This window comes from Thamnophis sirtalis, unplaced genomic scaffold, assembly GCF_051295495.1.
Source record: "Thamnophis sirtalis isolate CommonGarterSnake01/CBP01778 unplaced genomic scaffold, rThaSir2_p1.2 scaffold_1, whole genome shotgun sequence".
Taxonomy (NCBI): Eukaryota; Metazoa; Chordata; class Lepidosauria; order Squamata; family Natricidae; genus Thamnophis; species Thamnophis sirtalis.
In genome coordinates, this window is record NW_028261381.1 from 158,944,933 (window position 1) to 158,967,390 (window position 22,458).

Sequence of the window (22,458 nt, forward strand, 5' to 3'; positions counted from 1 at the left end):
GGTGCTTATACAAAAAAAAAAATGGTAAGTCGGGTTAGTGTTTACCTTGGTAAGTAGGCTGTGTAAAGCTTTGAAGAAGTGGTTCAGTTTGATAAAAGTTCAGCCGAATCACCCCATCAAAGTAGATTTGCAAATTGAAGTGGGGCCCTGCTCTGAAGTGGTGAATCAGACTAAGTAGCTGGAAAGCAATCAGTAGTCTTGTAAAATGTTTCAGTGGCTTTTCAGGGACTATTAGCAGATAATATATAATGTCTCAGCTTCACTTCCCTATAAAGGAAACCTAAAACTCCCAAGTAGCCAGTAAATGCCAAAGTACATAACCACAAATGACATTTTGTGTCATTTGCTTAATGATGTTATTATGCAAAAATGCAAATGTATGCAAATGACATGATTTGAGGTATTTGGGTAAATAATGTAAATCACCGTGGACCTAATAAAATTAAGGTAAAACTAACTTAGCTTTAACTGCAGAGTTGTTTGTGCTCTCTGAGCATGGTTGTTTGCTTGCAGACATTTCATTATCCTACTAGATAACATCATCAGTGCCCTAGGTAACTTTATTAGCTACATTTAACTGATTCATCTGGATTACTTTGGGTACAACAGACATTATTCGGGGGATTTCCAGATGAAAATATGGTCCTTTGCATTCCAAAGCAGCTAAATTTGATCTCTTAAATGAAGGTTTCACAATAGCCCTAAAGATAATTTAAGAGATTATTGGCATTGCTCTACAACAGGGATGGGGAACCATGGCCCCTTTATCACTTGTGGACTTCAACTTCCAGAATTCCTGAGCCAGCATCAGTCATCGGATACATCAGAATTCTGGGAATTGAATTCCACGAGTCATAAAAAGACCATTGTTCTCCACTCCTAGTCTATCAAATTTCCTTTATAAGCTCTTTGATGGATAGTTTGGAGCAGGGATGAAATCCAGCAGATTCTGACATGTTCTGGAGAACCAGTAGTGAACATTTTGGGTAATTTGGAGAAGCGGTAGTGGAAATTTTGAGTAGCTCAGAGAACTGGCAAATGCCACTCCTGGCTCGTCCCTGAGTTGGGTGGGAATAGAGATTTTGCAGTATCCTTCTCCTGCCACGCCCACCAAGACACGCCCACCAAGCCACACCACACCCACTAAACCACGCCCACAGAACCAGTAGTAAAACAATTTGAATTTCACCACTGATTTGGAGATGTCTATGTCATTTCCCCTCCATCTTTATTATCTTAGGCTTTCAAGGAAAGTAGAAGAATATATCAAAACAAATACTGTGGCCAAGTTTGGGTGCAAAATGGGAGACAGGTTTTTGTTTGGAACCTGAAACAAACTATTGCATTGTAAAAATTCTGAGCCTTTCTCATCGGAAACATTACCTGATGGTTCTTGAGCGGAAATAATAGTATTGCAATCAATCTTGCAACAAACATGTGGATTTTGACTGTTTAAAACTCAGATCTCAAACTGTTCGGTGGAAATGAAATATAAATAAAATAAATAAAACTTGGAAAAAAAGTTATCTGCAGGGTCGCACAGATCAGCAACCACTTCAACCATGGTAGGTGAAGCAGTTGATTGTCCCTCTCATTCAAGAGGTTGGAGACTATGACTCTATGACCAAATAGTACTCTATTGTTTAGGGGGTCTTTTGTAACATCAGCCAATTACAGTTTAGGGCTCAATGTATTGTGCCAAACCAGAAAATGGAGTAATTCACTAACTGTTGTGGCCAGCAGGAGCCGTTGGAGCTGCCACCAGAGGGGCCCTATGAGTCGGCTCTGGAGGATGTGGAGGACCCTGGACAGGGTTCCGACTCCGAGCAGGGCGCAGAGAGGCTGGTTGGCCACCAGGAGACACCTGAGCCTTGGACCAGTGGGGAGGAGACAAGGGAGAGAGAGCCAGAAGCCAGTAGTGAGTTGTTCCTGCATGATATCGAAGAGCTAATAGGCGTCAGGAACAATTATGCAATTACAGGAGGTAATTGCACTCAGCTGGTGGTCATTAGGCTCCTCTCCAGACTATAAAAAGACTACTTGCTCACACGCCCCTCTTTGCAGAAGTCAACACAGAATCGAATGTTGGAGAACTTTGTATGAGCTTGGCAGGCTGGATTGCTGCCAAGCCTTATGTGTGTTTATTGCTGCCCAAGCCTGTCTGTCGGGTTGCTGCCAAGGACCTGTTTGTCTGTTAATTAAATGTCGTAATTTATCTCTGACTTGGAGTGTGCTTTGGTGTGGAACAAGGAGGGTCAGAACACTAACTAAGTTAAGAAAGTTGTGTGGATACACCTTTCTCATATATTTCTTTCTTCACTTTTTTCCCCATTTCTTCTCCCGTTCCCTTCTCCCTCTACTTGGCTCAACCTATTGTAACTTGTTGGTTCCAGTTACTGTCATTTAAGTTATTTTGATGCGATTAAAAACTCTTTTGCCAAAAAATTAAAACCAGACAAGCATCTATGAGAATTTGAGAGCCAAATGTCTGCACTCCCACTAAGCTCATTGGGCACCAACTGCTACTGTTGACTTCCCTCTCCCTACATTTGCCAGCTGCTACTGCCACCATGCAAATCTTTCTCCTCTGGTTGTTTATCTCCCCTCTACCTTCTCTATCACACATTTCCCTACATGAAGGTTGCAAACAAGCCGTCAATGCTTCATCCTCTTAAGTTGGCAGACAGCACCCTTTAAAAAAAAAAACTTTTTCAGTTGTCGAAAGAGATAACTAGAAAAATATTGAATACTGAAAAAAGTTTAGCTTCCCTCCTTCAAAACGCAGTGATCTTAGCGTTCTGGTTCCACAATGCAGAATTACAAACTCAGTCACAACTCTATAATTTGGCTTCATTTTTTTCCCCCAGCCTTTTTTTCCTTTTCAATGAAGAGTTTGGGAGAAATACATTATATCCACATTTGGACACGTGGTGGCTGAGTTCCCACATGATACAATGCCTCAAACAAGGCAGTATGTTGACTCAACAGACAGCATGAACCCATCTTTTGTCTACATCTCTGTGTCTACTTATATTTGGATCATTAAATAAAGCTTTGCAGATCTTGCATTCAGAGTCCACTTTGGTGGAAACATCTGTCCAAACCTATTAGAATCTGAAACAGAAGCATACCTCTATTATCTTTCTAGTCAGTAAAATGCTTTGAAAACACAAAGCTTCTTTATATATATATAGATCTCATTCTTTCATGATGTGTTTTGACCATTGTTTTGAATTTCCTCTTCCTTCCCCTCAGTTTTTAGTGTATGATGGGGATGAAGCAACAGTGATTCTTAAATGTCAGAACTAAATAACTGCACTGAATTTTCAAAATAACCACACTGCCTATCCGCTTGAATATTAATGTTTATTCATGATCATTCTCTCTCATAAATAAATACACATCGGAGTTGTTTTCCATTTGTACTCTGAAAAGAGCTTTCCTTTCACTATATCATCTGCCTTTCACCCTATAATTGCAAAGTCCCTTTTCATTTTTGCTTGATGCCATCTTCCTGGGCATCTATTACCCATTCCTCTCTCTCATTCTCTTTCCCCCACTCCATCTTTTTTTGTTGTTGTTGTTGTTGAAATGCCAGATTTTCTGTTTTTTTGGGGAAATGTACTCAGCAAGACTTTGCAGCTACCTGTTTGCAAATGTGAGCGTATGCGCTTTGCTCACATATGCCACCTCTGTGCATGTGCACGACCTTCCACGCATGCGCAGAGCATCAAAAATGGGTTGCGATATCCTTCGGGCAGGTGGGTGGAGCCTCCCGCCGCCACCGCTACTGGTTTGCCTGAACCGGATAGAACTGGCTGAATTCCGCTACCGCTTTGCAGGCTTTATGTCCCATGATTCCACTCTGCTTATCTGCTGCTAGTGTGTTCCCTCCATTCAGGCCAAAACCATCCTTTCCAAAGCTAACTTCAGTGAGACAGAATGTTTGTTTTGCCACTAGATGACCTCCCCTTCTTTTCTTGTGCAACCCCAAGCCTGTGTCCTCAACCACATGGTATAAAATGCTTTTGAACCTATCTCGATAGGAAAAGGCTTTTGTAGTCTGATGAATTCTTTATCATCTGCCAGATCATCTGGCTGTTTGATGCTACCAGCACACAGGGAAATCTCTTTCATCTCTCAGTGATGAGGATTTGTAAATGACCCACATGGGCTGATGGTCATCATTTGCTTCCCCGTTTTCTTGAGGATGCTCACCTTTCTAGTCGATGTTGCTCTCTGGGATCTAACAGCATAGAAGATGGTTTGCTTTTCTTGAAGACTTGAAGGCTATTCTTCAATAGTCCTTTCTTGAAAAATATAACCTACTGCCATCATTTGCTTCCCTGTTTTCTTGAGGATGCTCACTTTTCTAATCAACGTTGCTCTCTGGGATCTAACAGCATAGAAGATGGCTTGCTTTCCTTGAAGACTATTCTTCAATAGCTCTTTCTTGAAAAATATAACCTTTCTTAGAGAATTTTGAGAATATTCATAGCTTGGGTTGTAGGTTTTGGCAGGGGACCATTCTCCAAGCTTGCTGTCCAGGAGTTAAACTTCTGGGAGCTAAATAGAAAGCTTGGAGAATTGACCCGTGTTGTAACCTTTCTTTTATAACTACCATATTTGGGCTGCAAACATTTGGACAGCCAAGAGATAGTGACAAAGAATGAGAGATTCCTGTAATTCTTTGATATCATCTAGTGGTCGTTCCAAAGATGCTTTTTTTAAAAAAGCTCTTTTGCTTCTCAATCCAAAAAGCTTCTTCAGTTCTGACTGCCATAATGGAAGAAACTTCTTGAATGAGAAGTGGAATGTCTTCAAGGAAAAACAAAGTCTAGTTGCCTTTTGAAAAAGCACCTTTGGGACAACCATGACCTGGATTGCTGAGAATTTCCATAGACATCTAGTGGTCATTGAAACTTTGCAGCCCAGATATGGTAGCCCTATTTCTCTCAGTAACAACTTTGGTGCAGCACATTATAGTGATTGTCAGCCTCCAAAAACTGAGAAAGACATGCTGAGATTTTTCTAAGCAGTGTCCCTTATTGTTCTTCATCTACAGACAGAATTCTTGCCAAACTAAAGCAGACTACTTATCATTAAACATTTATTCTGCGAACTCCTAGGGAGGAGTTATTTTGACTTTCTTTCTTTCTTTCTTTCTTTCTTTCTTTCTTTCTTTCTTTCTTTCTTTCTTTCTTTCTTTCTTTCTTTCAGACAAGCTTCCTTGTCTTTTGCTCCTCTGGAATGCACCCCCTCCCTTCTGGGAATCCAGACTCCATTTCACCACAATTATCTTATACTAGAGTAGAGAAGAGATCTTCTCTAGGCCTTTCTCTTACTTTTCTTCAGGTCTCATTATTGACCACACCAATATCTTTATTCCCATAATTCATTTCTTATATCAGCATCCAGGATACAACAATGCAGAATACAGTTGTGTTTTGCATAGTTTCAAAATAACTGGCATTGTATTCTATTCCAGATCATATGAAATTTGGTGTGGGGTTGAGGGCCACCTATTATATTACCTAAATATTTTCTTCTGTTTTGAGAAATTTTACTGTTTAATTACAGAAGTCTGGAAGTTGTAGGTGGCCTTGGGACTCCAGGCTGCCCATTCCATATTTAAAGCCACCTGCTGTACATCCTTACACTTTTATCTCTGCCTTCGTTGGTAAGTCAAGTACAGATGAGGATAATCTTCATTCTTCTATACTTTAGCTGCCCAGTGGTTTCACACTCAACCAAGTCTTTCACCAACTTCCAGAGAAGTCTCATATAAGTAGAGGGTTATAATTAGATTCTTGATTGGGGTATTATTTACTGCTCAGTGTTAATATCTGCTTATCTGGTTGTTGATTGCTGCCTGGAGGTGTTAGCTTTTTGATAGTCTCCTTTGAATGGTATGTAGATATTATTTATCTCAATGCAGCTGTTGATGGCTGATATATGTAAATGGGAGGCTTCCGGGAATTATCTAGCATTATCGGATTTAGCTTTTGGGGACATTATAGGAAACACTAGAAATCCAGAAGATTCATGACTAAAGACAAAAATGCTCTTATGTTTTCCCTCAGTTGGCCACTGTACATACATATTGCCATGGTCTTTATGGTCTAGGTTTCGAAGTATTTCTAGCAGGACTACCAGATGCTGTAAACAGTTTTGTTCCCTATGCCATCCATCTGGTAAACTCTCAAGATTCATTCTTCTCGTCATGTACATCCAAACTAGATGGTGTTGTTTATCTGTGTCATATAATATATGTGGGTATTTATATACTTTTGTATTTATTTATTTTGTCATGTTTAGGTAGTGCAGATTGGAGCTGGTGACCCTTTGAGAGCTGTATGCAACAAAATGACATTGTAATGTATGCCGATTAGTGTATATTCAAAGTGGCAATAAAGTTATAAGTTCTAAGTCTAAGCTATGGCAGTCCTTAGGACAGTGACTGTTTCAATGAGCTACGCATCTTAGGTTGCTCTGAATGGTCGCTCAAAAGAGCTGCAGGTGAAGGCTTAGCTCCACTTCACTGCTTGTCACAGCCCACTGCTCAAAACAATTGCTTCATTACCCATAGTGTTAAGGAGCTGCTCCAACACTTCGGCAAACATTTAAAAAAAATGTACAATTGCTATGGACTGCTAAACATTCATCCATACATGATGCAAGTCTTCTACATTTAACTGCCAATTAAGTAGCATTTTCCCACCCACTCACTCCCGAAACAAACATCCTTTTTCCTGTTTTCCGAGAGAAATAATCTTTCACATACCTCTATATGGGCTAAAGGAAGTCCATAAAAAAGGCTCCTTATGTTCTTTCTCTCTCCTTTTATATGTGCAATTTCTTTCTGCCAGTTTCTAGAACAAGTCTTTAGAAGTGGATAAGAGCTTACAAGGATTCTTCTAATGAACACATTTAACCATTAAATAAAGTAGAGAAGGAGGGAGAGGCTGGTTTTTTTTTAGCACTTCCCTTTGTAGTTATAAACACATTTGTTTCTGTCTGTTTACAGCTGCAGCTAACAATAATAAAGAAATGATAGCATGGATTACATTTACAATTTATATCTGGAATATTACTGACAGTATTGTATCTCCCCCTCTCTCCTCCTAGTCTTATTTGTATAAGAACTACATAGCAGTTTGGTTATTCTGAATTGTGGAGATCAGCAATCCTCAATCTTGTTACTATATATGCCAATAAATAGAAATAGGTAGGAGATATGGATGTGGATTATGTTGATATAGGGATCTAATTATGCACTTGTTTCTGAATGGCAAGTGATGAGTCCCTTTACACCATCTTCAGTTTTAATCTCAGAAACAATATCAAGTCAGGATCCAATCTGGGTGGGTCACCAGTTTTGTCTTCCAAGCTTTTGAACTCGGGCTGGAGCCCATCCTCAAGGACCTTCTCTCTAGCAGAGAGCTGCTTTGGGCTATTCTCTAGTATTTATATAGAGAAAAGTCTTACACTTAGGCAAGAAAAACTAAAAGTACACATATAGATAGGGTGAAACCTGGCTTAATAGCAGTAACTGTGAGGGGGATCTTGGCGTATTAGTGGACAGTCAATTAAATATGAATCAACAGTGTGCAGCAGCAGCCAAAAAAGCCAATGCAATCCTAAATTGCATTAACAGAGGGATTCAATCAAGATCAAGGGAGGTACTAATACCACTGTAAGACCACAACTAGAATACTGCATTCAGTTTCAGTCACACACTATAAAAATACGTTGAGACTAGGAAGACTGTAGGAGACTCTAGGAAGAGTGTAGAGAAAAGCAACAAAGATGATTAGAGGACTGGAGGCTAAAATATACAAAGAACAGTTGCAGGAATTGCACATGGCTAGTCTAGTGAAGAAAAGGACCAGGGGAGACATGATAGCAGTGTTCTAATATTTTAAGGGCTGTCACAGACAGGAGGGGGTCAGGCTATTTTCCAAAGCATCAGAAGGCCAGACAAGGAATAATGGATGGAAACTGAACAAGAAGAGATTCAACCTGGAAATAAGGAGACATTTTCTGACAGTGAAAACAAACAATCAATGGAACAAAAGTTGTCTTTGGAAGTTGTGTGAGCTTCATCATTGGAAGCTTTCAAGAAAAGACTGGACAACCATCTGTTGGAAGTTGTAAAGGGTCTCCTGATTGAGAGAGGGTTGGACTACTAGATGATCTACAAGGTCCCTTCCAACTCTGTTATTATATTCCATTCTGTTCTGTTCTAGCCTATATGGTGCCTGGTTGTGTGTGGCTTTTTAGTTGTTGATTGGGGTGTTGATGGCTGGCTATTAAGTTGCTGACAGATGTTTCAGCCAGCCATCAATATCCCAATCAACAACTAAAAAGCCACACAGAACCAGGCACCGTACAATTACTGCTAGAGATAAATTCCCCAAGGATGGACTCCAGCACAAGTCTAAAAGCTTGCAAGACTAAACATCTAGTCCCAGGGACTGATCCAGATTGGGCTCTGCAGAAAAAAAAATATAACTTGGAACCACAAAAGGAAATAGTAACTTTGGGGAATTCAAAGCCAGAAATAATCAGGTTATGATCTCAACCAATATAATTAATGATGATTAATTCTAATCAAGCTTAACATACACTGAATTACAGCGACTGAATTTTCTAGTGAACTGGTTAAAAGTATTCTCCAAACATTGCCATTTTATGATGGTCGTGACTTGAATATTTTGATTGCAAAATGTATTAGTTTATGCTTTTTACCATTCCACTGACTTCTCCATGGTATTGTGGTTAATTATGCAGATAAAGAGTTTATAGTAGCACATAGAAAGTGTCATTATCTGTTTTATTATAACTGATTTCTTCTGGTCTGTATCATATTTGCTTTATTGGAGATGATAATGTACAACTTGAGGCTGGTGGTAGATAATAATATGCAAGATGTACAATTATGTGGATCTAAATTGCAAAAATCACATAGCCGCTTTTATGAGTCTTGGGTTGAATGTGCTGTGTATCAGTAATAGCAAGGCGAATTTTAAAAGTCCTTGGCTTAGTGTAGCACATTCCTATTACTTCTGAACATAGTTTTACTGTTATTATTAATTTATTCACTAAAATATTTAGACCCACTTTCTCATTAAAGAAAATGAACATCAGGATGGCTAGCAAAATCAAATCGGAAACATAACAAGTAGGTTATTTTTAACAGTTAACAATAATCGCTATAAAAATGCAACATAGTTTAGTGACTTTATGAATTAGCATCAGCTTTTTTTACGCTGGTGCTTTTCAGATGTGTTGGGATGAGACATTTCAGCATGCTGAAAATTGCTGGAGAGTAGACTGGTCAACAAAATCTGAACATTCACACATTCTCTTTGACTTCCTCATCACTAAATAATTGCAACAATAATAGGCTGTTCACCCAACGTGCCCTTCTCCTTGGAAAAAAATCCTAAATGAAATTCTTCTTCATCAAACTGTATAAATTTTTTGGCTTAATCATGTGAATTTAGTGTAAGAGCAAATTAATTGCAATATTGTAGAGAAGCATGCTCTTTGTCCAAGATATTTACAAACTTTATATATTTTACAAAGAAGCAGCCAATCACCTCTTTAAATAAGAAAAGCAGCTTCCAGACCCACCAAATACAAAAAAATGGCATAAGATGTCTCTATGCCAAATTCAACTGCTTTGAATTTTCAATATTTTTGCATAAATATGACCTAAAACTGATCTCTTCTCTACAAGTCCTAAAACTAGTTAAAGAGAACCAAATTAAGCAAATGAGTAAAAGTATTATTCTTGTTCATTTATTTATTGTAGGAAGTAATGCAAAGCTAAATATTTGTGTATGACAAAAATATGTGAACTTTCCCACTCTTTTAAAGATAAAATTAGAACCAGGTTTTTGAATGCATAGAATGATAATTAGATGTGAGCATGGGTTGACCTAAATTACATAAAGAACAAAATTCTGGGTATCCAATATTACAGGGGCTGCCACAAAGAAGAGGGAGTCAAACTATTCTCCAAAGCACCTGAGGGCAGGACAAGAAGCAATGGGTGGAAACTAATCAAAGAGAGAAGCAACTTAGAACTAAGGAGAAATTTCCTGACAGGTAGAACAATTAATCAGTAGAACAACATGCCTCCAGAAGTTGTGAATGCCCCAACACAGGAAGTCTTTAAGAAGATGTTGGATAACCATTTGTCTGTAGTGGTGTAGGGTTTCCTGCCTAGGCAGGGGTTGGACTAGAAGACCTCAAAGGTCCCTTCCAACTCTGTTATTCTATTCTATTCTATTCATTAATAGAGGCTGATCTTTGCAATGTAAGTATATGGAAGTATGGCTTGACAAAGGAGGACCTTCTGAGGATTTCCCAAAAAATATTTGTTGATACTCACCTGGCTGGAAAAGGTTACACAACTTTTTCAACCCTCCCTTTTTTATTGTTAGCTGCCCTGAGTCTCTCAGGAATAGGGCGGCATACAAACTCAATAAAATGAAATGAATTTTTTCTAAAGATTTTGGATCCCAGCAATCCACTGTCAGACAGATTGTGTACAAATGGAGGCAATTCAACACCATTGTTATCCTACTCAGGAAAGGTTGACCAACCAAAATCACACCAAGAATAAGGCATGGAATACTTTGGGAGATCTATAAGAACCCCAGAGTAACATGTTGTTGTTAGTTGCAAAGTTGTGTCCAACCCATCGCGACCGCCATGGACAATATTCCTCCAGGCCTTCCCGTCCTCTCCAATCCTCTGGAGTCCATTTAAGCTCACACCTACTACTTCGGAGACTCCATCCAGCCACTTCAGTCTCTGTTGTCCCTTTCTTCTTTTGCCCTCAATCTTTCCCAGCATTAGGCTCTTCTCCAGTGAGTTCTTCCTTCTCATTAGGGTGGCCAAAGTATTTGAGTTTCATCTTCAGGATCTGGCTTTCTTTAAAAAAAACATTTTTTTTTATTTTTACTAAACAAACAACACACACACAAATAATCATCTTACATTACATCTTGTAGAAAGTGTGTCAATTAGTTACAATTAGCTTTCGTGCATCTCTTCCAGAGTCATTACTTACATTCATATCGAATATCAAAGTTTTTGATGAGTCTTACTTTCAACATATCATAGTTCTCATTTAACTAAAATTGTTTTAATGTCCTTTTGCCTAGACTAATCCATAGTTTAAAAAAACCACAACCACCTAATGGCATTTCATTAATTATTACAGAGTCATCCAATAGCCTTAAACCTTTATAACATATTCTAAACAAAAATTAGTTGACAAAATATCTAAGCCCTTTTCTCCCCTCAAATCACTGTTTACAATTTGTGTCCACATTCCTTTTGTTATGGTGGTACATGTATGTATCATTAACTGTATCCCTTATCCCTTATCCTTATCATTCCATTGTTAGTTGTTATAATTAATATTGGTTAACAAAAAATCCTTTACTGTTATATCTATTTTCTTCTCATCAAACCAACATATATGTATACCTTATTGCCCTTATCAATTATTTTTTAACATAACCATCTATAAGTTACTAAATTACTACTTACTAATTATAAAACTTAGTTAAATTGTTTGTTATCTACTTTCATATATCCAATAACATTATACCTTTATAACATATTCAAAATAAGAATTAATTATTTACATTTCTAAACCTTGGCTTTCTAAAGAGCAGTCAGGGTTGATCTCCTCTAGGACTGACCAGTTTGATTGCCTTGCAGTCCAAGGGACTCGCAGGAGTTTTCTCCAGCACCATTGTTCAAAGGCCTCAATTCTTTGGTACTCAGCCTTTCTTATGGCCCAACTTTCACAGCTATATGACATATAAAGGATGAAAGACCACTCTTGCATTGACAAAGGTCAGTGACCACCACCAGAAGAGTACTGAAAAATAATGGTATGCATGGCAAGGTTACAACGACAAAATCACGCTCTACATGGGGCAGCCCTTGAAGAGCATTCGGAGACTTCAACTGGTCCAGAACGTGGCCACGCGAGCGATCGTGGGTGTACCTCGATACACCCACATTACACCTATCCTCCGCGAGCTGCACTGGCTTCCAATCTGTCTCCAGATACGCTTCAAGGTGCTAGTTATTACTTATAAAGCCCTTCATGGTATTGGACCTGGGTACTTGAGAGACCGCCTGCTGCCAATTACCTCCCAAAGACCCATTAGATCGCACAGGGCCGGCCTCCTCCGGGTTCCATCCACCAGCCAATGCCATCTGGCTACGACCCAGGGGAGGGCCTTCTCTGTTGCAGCTCCGGCCCTTTGGAATGAACTCCCCGCGGAGATTCGGACCCTCATCTCTCTCCCTGCTTTCCGAAAAGCCATTAAAACCTGGCTGTGTCGGCAGGCCTGGGGTTGATGAGCTCCCCTCCCCTCTCGACAGGTGTGGTTGTTGGTCATTTTAATATGTTTATTTTGTACTTGTATGTTTCCCCTTCCCGTTTAAATTGTTCGCCGCCCTGAGTCCCTTTTAGGGAATAGGGCGGCATATAAATAAAATAAAACTTAAACTTAATCACTGCTCCAGAGGTGGGTTCTTACTGGTTTGGACCTGTTCGGCCAAACTGGTAGCAACTTGGTGGCCTGGTTTGCTGGAACCAGCAGTGACCCATGCCTGTCATACCCCCGAACTGGTTCTGCCATGCCACTGAACCGGTTGGACTGCACATGCACGCACAACGTGCATCAAGCACATACGCGCTGTGTCCCCGAGGAAACCGGTAGTAGTGGCAGCTGGAACCTACCTCTGCAAGGCTCTTCAAAAAGAACATTTCTGGTCATCTGTAATTTCTGAAAGATCATGTGAATAAGCCAGAAATGTATTGAAAGAATGTTCTAAGGATGGTTGAGTCCAAAATTGGGACTTTTTGGCTTGAGCTGAAAGTGCCATGTTTAATGAAAGGCAAACCCCGCATGCCAGCGTAAGAACCTTATCCTACCTTTAAAACATGGTGGTATAAGTATTACGGTTTGGATCTGCTCTGCTGCCTCTGGACCAGGATGGCTTGCTATATCATTTATGCAACTATGAATTCTGAGTTGTACCAGCAAATTCTATAAGAAAATATATGCTCTCTGCTTATGAATTAAAGCTTAAGGGAAAGTGAATTATGGAACAAGACAATGACCTAAAACAAGTTGTGTGACCAAAAAATGGTGGCAGTTTTGTTGTCAGGAAAATAGGAGGAATGTGAGTATTCATATTGAGGTATTTATAAAAATAATAAATGTGGAATAAGTAGATTAATGTTTTGAAATAGTTTGACCTTAACCTTATAAGATTGTTGTGAGGTGATCTGAGATAGCAATCGCACATAGACTTATATACCACTTCACAGTGCTTTACAGACCTCCCTAAGTGGTTTAGAGTCAGCCTATTGCCCCCAACAATCTAGGTCCTCATTTTACCCACCTCGGAAGGATGGAAGGCTGAGTCAACCTTGAACCAGTGAGGATTGAATTCCGGGCAGTGAGCATTGAGTTAGCCTACAATACTGCATTCTGAAGATGCTGAGCTTGTCAAACAGAAAGGTAGGCAGTTCGAATCCCTAGTGCCATGTAACGGAGTGAGTTCCTGTTACTTGTCCCAACTTCTGCCAACCTAGCAGTTCGAAAGCATGTAAAAATGCAAGTAGAAAAATAGAGACCACCTTTGGTGGGAAGGTAACAGCGTTCCATGCACCTTCAGTGTTTAGTCATGCCAGCCACATGACCATGGAGACATCTTCAGACAGCGCTGACTCTTTGGCTTTGAAACGGAGATGAGTACTTCCCCCTAGAGTTGGGAACAACTAGCACATATGTGTGAGGGGAACCTTTACCTTTACTGCATTCTAACCACTGCACCACCACAGCTGATGTGAGGAAGCCTACCAAGCTGTTCTGTAAGAACAAATGGTCTAAAGTTCCTCCAAGGTAACATGCAAAGCTGAATGACAATCATTTGTGATTATTACTATTCAAGGTGACTGTGAGTGGGCATTTGGGTTCCTGATACTTTTGCCTTACACAAATATGTAGCTCTGGATTATTTTCCTCAATAAATCAATGAATAAATGTAATGGTTTTGACTCATTTGTTTAATGAGGTTTTCTTTATCTAATTTTAGGACTAGTGTGAAAAAAAACAACGCAGATCATCTTTTAGGTCATGTTTATGCAGAAATCCTGACAACTCAAAAGGGTTCACAAACTTTTAAGCCCTATTAGGTTTCTTCCTTTCCCACCTCCTTTCTCTTTATCTCTGTCTGTCATCCCCATCTGACTGAATTGTAACTGGAGTGTTTATAATCTGTGAACATTTAATTTAAATTGTATCTCGTACATGCTTCTGCCTCTTTACAATAAATAAAGTGCCTTCAATTAGATCAGTAGTTATTTCCTTCAGAGATAGAAAATATAGAGGTAATTAAAAGAGAGGAAGGAGGTGTATACAACTCATTCCCTCTGTGTTGTTAAAAAGCTGCAATTAAACAAAGTTGACGGAAACTGCTAGAAAGATAGATTATCTTCCTGCATCATATTTTTATTTAAAATAAATAAATATTCTCAGTAGAACTGGTAAGAACAAGACTGTGCATTTAATGGACTAAATTAGAGACTAATCAGCACTACAGAAGTAATTGCCTCCCATTTTCCTCTGTGAATTTGACTCTATAAAAAAAGTTTCGACACCCATTTTGGGGGAAGACAGATAGGCTTGTCAGGTCTAAGTAAAGTTAGTCCAGGGATCTCCACATTTTTTCTTTTAGAAAATGAACAAATTTGGAATTTTGAGAACATCCATCAGCACTGGGAGCATCAATAGAAAGATACGAAAAATGTCAGAGTATGCTCATAGACTGGAATAGACATGGCAACAGGTCAGCCAATGGGGACTCTTTGGATAGACATGGCAACAGGTCAGCCAAAGGGGACTGTTGGAGTAGAAATGGCAATAGGTCAGCCAATGAGGACTGTTTGGATACTGAAACTTAATATTTGTTTGTATGGGGCCATAAGTTTTGGAGTCTGGGCATGGCTTGCTGAACTGTATATAAGAGTTGGTTTGGCCTCTGTAACTTTATTCAATCTCTGTACAATATTAGCCTCTGTATCCAGTGGTGGGATTCAGCCAGTTGGCACCACTCCAGGAGAACCGGTTATTAACTTTCTGAGCAGTTTGGTGAACTGAGTGTTGGAAGAAATCATTAGGGCAGAGAACTGGTTGTTAAATTATTTGAATCCCACCACTGTCTGTATCTCTCTACTCTGTAATCAGCCAGTTCTGACAGGTTCTAGAGAACTGGTAGTGGAAATTTTGAGTAGTTCGGAGAACCAGCAAATAGGCTGGCGCCACCGCTGCCTCCCAGCTCCCAGCTCCCAGCTCCCAGATGATCTTCTTTTCTTGCCCTGAACAGGAAGGAGAATGGAGCTGGAAAAAAAAAGTTAGTGGGGTGGGGATGGAATGTGGATTTTTCAGTAACCTTCCCTCAGGAGTGGGGAGGGAATGGGGATCCTTCCCCTGCCATGCCCACAAAGTCATGCCCACAAAGCCACGTCACAGCCTCAAAGCCACGTCTACAGAAGCGGTGGTAAAAATGTTTGAATCCCACCACTGTCTGTAATGACTTGCTTCTATGAATATTGCTTCTGTGTGCCTGATTTTGTATGCTGAATTCTGTTGTATGGTATTGTATATAAAGACGTTTATTATATATAATTGAATCCAGCAGAAGTTCATTTACTTGTATGTGCTTGCTGGATGTACTGCCGCAACAACAAACTCTAACAAAAAAAGGCAGAATTTTTATTTCTTTATATATGATATATAAGATTTTTCAGCAGCTCACAACATGGTGTCATAACCATAGGATTGAAACCTAACTCCTTTTTTTCATGTATTGTACAGTTGTAGCAATATATTGATTTTTTTCTTTTTACAACTGCTCTCTAGGAAATAACTATTTCATTAACCTGTTCTCTATCACTGCAGAGTTATGGAGTCATCAATTTAAATTACAAGAAGGAAAATGCTGATAAAATGATAGGGAAAAGTTTCCAACTAGAAGAATAGTTCACCAGTGGAATGGGCAAGATGCCCCTCACTTTAAACTGGATTTGAGCAGGGAGAATTGATAGTGGCCCATCAGGGATGTTTTCTTGATTTTTGCACTGAGCAAGGGTTGGACTTAATGGCCCACATCAGGGCTGTCAAACTCAATTGCATTGATGGACACATCAGGGTTGTGTTTGAGCTTGGGGTTCCAGGGTGGGCATGGTCACTCGTGTCGGGAGCACCTGTGGTGGCAAAGTGCTAATGCAGGACTTCCCTCAGACCCACCCTCTCATTATAATTTCCTTCCTTCCCTCTTCATTCTTCTTTCTTCTTCCTTCCCCTCTTTCTTTATTTTTCCTTCCTTGCTATCTTCCCATCTTTTCTTCTCTTTCTTTTTCTATCCTCTTTCCCGTTTTCCTTTCCTGTCCCTTCTTACATGCAAAAGGGGAAACATTTCTTCTTTTGTTTTGCTTTTGGATTGTTTTGATAGCCCTCTACCAGTGAAAACGGAGCCCAAGGAGGCCACATATGGCCCCATGGGCCCCATTTTCAGTCGTGATGGCCTTCTGCAGCCCTCTGCCAGCAAAAATGGAGCACAGAGGGCCACTTGTGACATGCCCAAGCTCTTTTTTTTTGTTGGCAGAGGCACAGTGGACCAGTCCTTTGCTATTTCCAGGGAGGTCCTGTGGGCCAGTTCTAAGCACCCCATGGGCCGGATGTGGCCCATGGATCTAGAGTTTGACACCCCTGGCTTACACAAACCCTACAAATCTACATACTTATGTGTTCTGACCCCCTCCTCCGTCCAGTAACGGAAGCCGAGACAAGCATAAAATGGAATGTCCTTTAATAACAAGACCAGAATCTTGGTGGCTGAAAGCCAAATAAACAAACAGATAAGGACCTTGGCAGCACTTCAGACAAACTCTGGCATCAATCCAGCCTGCCAAGTTTGTTTCTCTTTAGTCAAAGTGTTGACTTCTGCAAGAAGGGCGTGGCACAAGCAGTCACTTTTATAGTCTGGAGAGGAGCTTAATGACCATCAGCTGAGTGTAATTACCTCCTGTAATTATGTAGTTGTTCTTGACACCGAGTAGCCCTTCGATGGCGTGCATCCTGGAACAACTCACTGTTGATTTCTGGATCACTCTTTCTTATCTCCTCCCCACTGATCTAAGGCTCAGGCGCCACCTGGTGGCCAACCAGTCCCTCTGCGCCTTGCTCAGAGTCGGAACCCTGTCCAGGGTCCTCCACATCCTCCAGGGCCGACTCATAGGGCCCCTCGCTGTCGGAGTCTGGTGGCAGCTCCAACGGCTCCTGCCAGGCCACAACACTTATGATGACATTCATCGTATATTTGAACATTCCAAGCATGGAGAGCATTGTGATATCCTTGACTAGTTTTTTTTTTTATCTTGCCATGCTTTCCCAGAATGCCTAATTTTGATATGTAATTAAGTGTTGATGAAAATAAGCACAGAGCTGGTCACAAATGGAATCTTGTCTAGACTGTTCTGATCATGCACATTCATCAGTTCAATTCAGGATATCATAGTTACATGTGTACTTTGGTTTTTCAAGTAAAAATGCACATGAAAGAACAACCAGAGCACAGATATTGTTTTCCTCCATATTTAGGGTTTTTGCTCTGAAGATGGCTATAGGGTCTCTCTGGCCAAACCTTCATACCTAGGGCTCTCTCACTGGGAAAGAATGTGAGGCAAAGACCTTGCTTCACATAAGCCCTAAGCAGTTTCAGATGTAAAGATGAACTTTCCAAAGAACTGAAACACATGGGTCGTGTTCTTTGGATTATGCAGATGTCCAAAATATGGCCTTTGAGGGAACTGGGAGCTCTCAGGTTACCTGAAGAACCATCTCATCCCAATGGAATTGGCCTATGTCACTTTTGCTGAAAGAAGGGACAGGTTATGGACCCCATCAGTCAAAGAATTCTGGCTGATGGGATCCAGAAGAGCCTTTACTGTAACATTGTATCCTTTGAGAAGAGATCCACCATCATGCTCCTGACCTTTGGGAAGGGCCTTAAAACTTGTTTCTGCCAATTGGCCTGGGGTCTAGATGGGAGTGTGCCATTCTTGAGATGGTTAGTGGATTAAATAGAAGATCCCACATCCACCCTGTTGTATATTATCCCAAATCTTGGCTAATTCTCTGTTAATTCTAAGGTTATATTTTTGTTTTTCAGGGACACGGTGGCCCAGTGGCTAAGACACTAAGCTTGTTAATCAGAAAGATTGGCAGTTTGGTGGTTCAAATCCCTAGTGCCACATAATGGAGTGAGCTCCCATTACTTGTCCCAGCTTCTGCCAACCTAGCAGTTCGAAAGCATGTAAAAATGTAAATAGAAAAATAGAGATCACCTTTGGTGGGAAGATAACAGTGTTCCGTGCACCTTCGCCATTTAGTAATGCCAGCCATATGACCATAGAGACGTCTTTGGATAGCGCTGGCTCTGTGGCTTTGAAACAGAGATGAGCACTGCCCCCTAGAGTCAGGAACAACTAGCACATATATGTGAGGGGAACCTTTACCTCTTACCTTATTTTTGTTTTATTTTTATAATATTGTTTTATCATGTTGTAAGCGACACAGAGTCACATGACAGCGAGATGGGCAGCATATAAATTTAATAAAATAAATAAATACAGAGAATTAAGTAACATATAAAAAGTAATGTGTTTGGTTGAAAGAAATCAGATTTTGTTACTTTCTCTCTTCTGCAGGAAATCCGAGTGAAAATACAACCATCATGCTTAAAACAGTTACAGCTTGATAAACTGAATTCTCACTTTTTTGGGACTTTGGTTTCATATCCACTTGGATAGATTATGGGGTAGATTGATTCCTTAACTTCAAGGCCCCCCAACCTAGGGCAGGAATCCCTGCCCCAGAGAGAGTCAATCAGGGTGTAATTAATTTGCAAAAGACTTTAATTCAGATGTGACACTGTCACCCTTTTCTCCTCCAAGAACATCTTCGCTCAGGAGAACAATAATTAATATATTCGCCAGAAAATGTTTAATGTTAGGCTTTCCATTTTTGAAGGCAGGTTTGAAGGATAGAACTGCAATAAAGAAGTTATATTAAAAACAAATCCCAAAGGATCTCAATGTTTGGCAGCACGGATGCTGTCAAACTGGATTTCTTGTTTTGATGAAATATTCTTAGGTATTCACAGAGGCCTGGTGTCCTTTCTCTTTGTGGCACTCAATGACTTTTCTCTGATTCCCTGAGCTGTACTTTAATTATACGCACACTGACAGCTAATTGGCAGTATGCTCTGAATGGACAAAAGAAAGTATTGCTTCATATAACACCTAATTAACTTGTGAAATCCATCACCCCAAGATGAGGTGACGGCCATTAGTTTAGTTTACTTTCTTTAAAAAAGTCAAAATAGGTGAAAGTGCCATTCACAGTTATTTTCCATAACTACATGCAATCTTTATGTGCCCAGCTGACTGCTGGATGAACATCAATTTCTAGGGACAAGTAGTTTTGCCATTAGTCTTTGGTGATGGCATTTGCAGGACTATCTCTCTTGTATAGAGGATAGCAATAGCACTTAGACTTATATACCACTTTACAGTTCATTACAACCCTCACTAAGTGGTTTATAGTGTCAACATATTGCCCCCAACAACCTGGGTTCTCATTTTACCCATCTCGGAAGGATGGAAGGCTGAGTCAACTGTGAGCCTGGTGAGATTTGAACTGCCAAATTGCAGCAACTGGCAGTCAGCAGGAGTAGCCTGCAGTACTGCACTCTAACCACTGTGCCACCATGGCTCTATATCTGAAGATAAAGATCTAATCTACATGGGAATATTATTATGGTATATAGATGACTGCCTCACTAGCATACTTCATGATGTAATCCTCAACCTATCTGTACAATCAGTTACCCTCAATAGTTCAGACTAGTTTTCTGATGCTTTGTTTGGGTGACTATAGCGTCTGCCCCACACTGTGTAAGCACCCTTTAATTATCCACATTATAATATGTATGAATGGAAAATCTGGCTGTGTGGATAGGCAGAATGGTTGGGGATCCACTATGAACTGTACTTGTGAGTGTCAGATATATCTCATTTAATATTGAGGAGGACCTTCTGAGGAGTAAAAAATGTCACTGTTGGGCAGTCATATAAATGTTTTATATAAATAATATAAATGGCAGTCATATAACTGTATCAAAGTTGAAACCAACCAGTGTACATAAAAACTCAAAAAAATAGTGCAAGATAGGAACAGAACAGATTTAAAAAGTTGGAAGGGACTTTGTAGGTCATCTAGTCCAACCCCCTGCCCAAGCAGGAGAGCCTACACCATTTCTGACAGATGCCAGTCCAGTCTCTTCTTGAAAGCTTCCAGTGATGAAGCTCCCACAACTTCTAAAGGCCACATCTCTTCCTTTGATTGATTGTTCTCACTGTCAGAAAATTCCTCCTTATTTCTAGGTTGAATCTTTCCTTGATCAGTTTCCATCCATTGATCCTTGTCTGGGCTACAGGTGCTTTGGGAAATAGATTGATGTGAAAGATGTGGAGAGACCTTGCCGATAAAATCAGGTTTGACTGAATGGATATCATCATCATCGTCGTCGTCGTCATCGTCATCCTAAATAAATAAATAGAAAAGGAGAAAAGGCAGGGCGAAAAAACTTCTTAATTCAATGGGGCAAAGACAAGTTTAACGTCTAAAAGAATAATTGCTGGAAGCCAAATGCTCTGTCCACGCTGTCCTAGAGAAAGGCTCTTATAAGTAAAATCAAATCAAATCCATTCATTTTTTAAAAGATTATTTTCTACTACTCATATATAAAGCCAAAAAATAAGGAACAGCCAGAAAATTAATTCTACAAGTCCACTGATTACACTTCATATTCCACCTTTCACCAAGATCAAAGATCATCTGCTTCTACTGCTTTTAAAAGTAAGTGTTGGCCAAATTGTAAACGTAGAGGATACTGAGCTGCCTTGATTGTGATGAGCCTCCTTTCCGCCACATCAATTCCATTTGAATTAAATGTTCCCAGAGGTAAAAGTAAAAACTTGCTTGAGTTTTTGCTCACCATGTGGTGACACCATAGAAACATCCCTTTTTTTCCCCTTTTGGGTAGCAACAATATGTTAGTCCCATTTTTGTCTTTTGTAATTCTTTCCTTTACTTCTCAAATTAGCCACAGTATTAAAGCCAGTTCTGGTCACAGTATTAAAGCCAGTTCTTTTATGATCACAAGCAAAAAACTTGACACCATATCAATTCTGCCATCAAAATAAGAGAAAAAAATGTAAATCATCTATTCTACTCCAAACAGAATGATTTGTATGGGTGATCATAAGAAAGGAATAGAAGAATTTGAAACTTGATTTTACTATAAATAGGCCTTTTATCTGATTCACAGCAGTTACTAGAATTCTTATATGTCAGAATGCTTGTCCTTAAAAATTGATTCTTCCATTGCTTGCCTGTTCAGTCCAGAGATGCCCGATATCTGGTATTTCCCAGTAGACTGTTCCGTACTTGTTACCCTGTTAAAATCAGTTGTTTGTTTGCCAACAGCCAAAGTTAGTAAGCTTCTCTCGCTCACAGAAAAGCCTTAAAACAAAAGAAACATTGCAGACTTCAGATAAAGTCTTCTCTTCTTTTGAGATAAAATGATATTGATGAATAAGGAATCTGAGCATGGAACTGGAGATTTTCCACTGTTGATACTGGAGGAGGTTTCATTTGCACACCCATCACAGGTGCACAACATAGGGCTCCTCCTGGATGCATAGAATATGTTTTTGAAAGCAGGTAGTAGCTGTGTGCCAGTGGTGCCTATTCCTGAATTGGGAAGCTCTACTTTGGCCACACATGCCTTTTAAACCTTCTAATTAGATAGTTGTGATGCGCTCTGCATGTGGCTGTTCTTTTTTTTTTTTTTTAAACAGAACTTTTTTATTTTTCTTTAAAAAAAAACACAAATATGTCATTTGTCAATCATTAAAACATTGAAGTACAATTTTTTTGTTGTTGTGTGTACCCCTCCCTCCCTCCACCCCCCCACCCCCCTCCTCCTTCCCCCCCCCCGACTTCCCAGAACCCGTACCCGGTATGGATTTTTAACTAACACAGTCTAAAATCTATTGAGAAAAAAGAAATAAAGAAATTAATGACATTCTAGATTGACCTTAGCTTCTTCTTACTGAACTAACTTTTAACAGTTTAAATCATTTCTGATCTTAAGCATAGGCTAACTGGAATTTCTTAGTCCCGTATTTATTTTGTATATAGTCAATCCATTTTTTCCAGTCTCGTTTATATCTCTCATTTGAATGATCTTTGAGATATGCCGATATTTTAGCCATTTCAG